Here is a 2,744-nt window from a genome sequence, read left to right as displayed (position 1 = left end):
GCCAAACTATAGTTTGTTAACAAGAAATTTGTGGAGTGGTTGAAAACCTAGTTTTAATGACTCCAACCTAAGTGTATATAAACTTCCGACTTTAACTGTATTTGGATTTGTTATGGTCTTGTGAAGGCTGGCTGAATTCTGGCAAAGAGTGTGTTCTTTGTTCTCAATCCCTCTCTTTTTCTCTGGGTGTCCACAGATTCTCCCTTCTTCCTGTTTTTATTTGTTTGGAAATGTTGATACTGCAAACTGTTATCTGAAGAAACAGTGGAACCAAGCATTTAGAGCGTCTAAGAAATGCATTGCCATTATTTGGTAAGTTGTTTATACTCCCACAATGTCAAGTTATGCATTACTAGATTTTATTTATTACAATATTAAGGGTATACTGGACAACTTTCATAAGGTCTGGATGCTTTATATGGAATACAGTATGACAAAAGGAGTCTGTATTGAAGACAGGCCCTCGTCAGGGGAGATACCTATTTCGGCAATCCCTAGCTGTGGGAATACAACCATACTCATAGTTTGGATTTGAAAATCCAAATGGGCACCTTCATTTGATGTGAATTGGTGGACTAATTCATATAAATATTTGATAACTAATAAAGTAAGATACGTCTCTAACAAGATCCTTCACAGATGTTATCCTTGTAATGGTCGTATTTCTATATATGTAATTCATGTAGAAAAAGAATGTAGCTTTTGAAAATTGGAAAATTAGACTATAGAGCATTTATTTTGAGATTACTTGCATAGTGAAATATTTTGGACAGATATGAAAATATATATTAGTGATAAGATGAGTAAACCTGTAAGCATTTTCAAATGTCATATTATTTTTTATTTGACATACATGCACAGTGACTGCCAATACATTGTGAATTTGTTCATTTTATTGGGAGAATTTTTAATCCATAACATGAAGTTCATGGGCGCTTGGGATTGGCGCAGCATCACTACAGCCCCTGGTTCGATCCCGGGCTGTATCACAACTGGCCGTGATCGGGAGTCCCATAGAGCGGCACACAATTGGCTCAGCATCGTCTGTGTTAGGGGAGGGTTTGGCCAGGGGGGCTTTACTTGGCTCATTGAACTCTAGTGACTCCTTGTGGCGGGTCGGGCACCTGCAGGCTAACCTCGGTGCTGCTGGCTTCCAGGTTAAGCGGGCGGGTGTTTTCTTCAGGATCGGTGTGTCCCCCATGGGACAGTTGAGCTAACGTAGGCTAATGTGAATAGCATGAGGTTGTAAGTAAGAAGAACCTTTCCCAGGACATAGACATATCTGATTTAGTCAGAAAGCTTAAATTCTTGTTAATCTAACTGCACTGTCCAATGTACAGTAGCTATTACAGTGAAGGAATATCATATGCTATTGTTTGAGGAGAGTGCACAGTTATGAACTTGAAAGTTATTAATAAACCGATTTGGCACATTAGGGCAGTCTTTGAACAAAAATTCATTGGATCAGTCTAAGACTTTGCACATACACTGCTGCCATCTAGTGGTCAAAATCTAATTTGCGCCTGGGCTGGAATAATACTTTAGGGCCTCTCTCTTGCATTTCAAAGATGATGGTATTAAAAAAATATAAAAAAAGATGATTTTTTCTTTGTATTTTCTTTAACCAGATCTAATGTGTTATATTTTCCTACATTCATTTCACATTTCCACAGCCTTCAGTGTTTCCTTTCAAATGGTATCAAGAATATGCATATCGTTGCTTCAATGCCTGAGCTGCCGGCTGTTAGATTTGGGTATGTCATTTTAGGATGAAAATTGAGAAAAAGGGTCCTATGCTTAGCGTGAGCTGGCTGGTCATGTTTCGGAGGACACATGACTCTTCCTTCGCCTCCCGAGCCCGTTGGGGAGTTGCAGCGATGAGACAAGATCGAAATTAGGGAGAAAAAGAGGGTAAAAAATTATTATGGTAAGAAAATAATAATATAATATAATATATGCCATTTAGCAGACGCTTTTATCCAAAGCGACTTACAGTCATGTGTGCATACATTCTACGTATGGGTGGTCCCGGGGATCGAACCCACTACCCTGGCGTTACAAGCGCCATGCTCTACCAACTGAGCTACAAATATAAGTTTCAATATTTTTCTGATTGATTTACAATATTATATAACAAGCATTTCGCCACACCCGCAACAACATCTGCTAAACATGTGTATGTGACCAATACAATTTTATTTGATTTAAAATATATAAATACCAAATGATCAAATAAGTGTCTACATAATTTGTCCAAATGTAACTTGTCTTTAATATACTTTTACTGTATCTCTCTGGTTTTGTTTATTATTTACTTTTCTGTTACTTGTGATATTTGTATATAGTTTTGTACCATGTTCCTGTAATGCAATAAAACATAATAATACAAACAAATATTTGAAATCCAACAGTTGTAATGGAAGGGTGGGGCTTGGGGCTGTGTCGTGTGGGTCTTTGACTGAGAAAGACACAGTGGAGAGCCAACCAGTAATAGCACAGCCTACTTCATTATCGACGCATTGTGCCGACAACATCACAGAACAATTCCAGACTCTGAAGTCAGAAGGACTTTGAGAGATGGGTGTCAACCGTGCTAAGATGCCAGTATCTTTCTTTAAAATATATATAAATTGGTTCGTGATTAAACAGATACATTAAGTTATTCTTATCACACCAACAGCATGTTATGGGCGGGGTCATGTCCCGCTGGGCGGTGCCCTCGCTCTGGACTTGTGCATGTTGAC

The sequence above is a fragment of the Oncorhynchus gorbuscha genome, unplaced genomic scaffold, assembly GCF_021184085.1.
Source record: "Oncorhynchus gorbuscha isolate QuinsamMale2020 ecotype Even-year unplaced genomic scaffold, OgorEven_v1.0 Un_scaffold_203:::fragment_2:::debris, whole genome shotgun sequence".
NCBI classification, from domain to species: Eukaryota; Metazoa; Chordata; class Actinopteri; order Salmoniformes; family Salmonidae; genus Oncorhynchus; species Oncorhynchus gorbuscha.
This window is presented reverse-complemented; position numbering follows the sequence as displayed.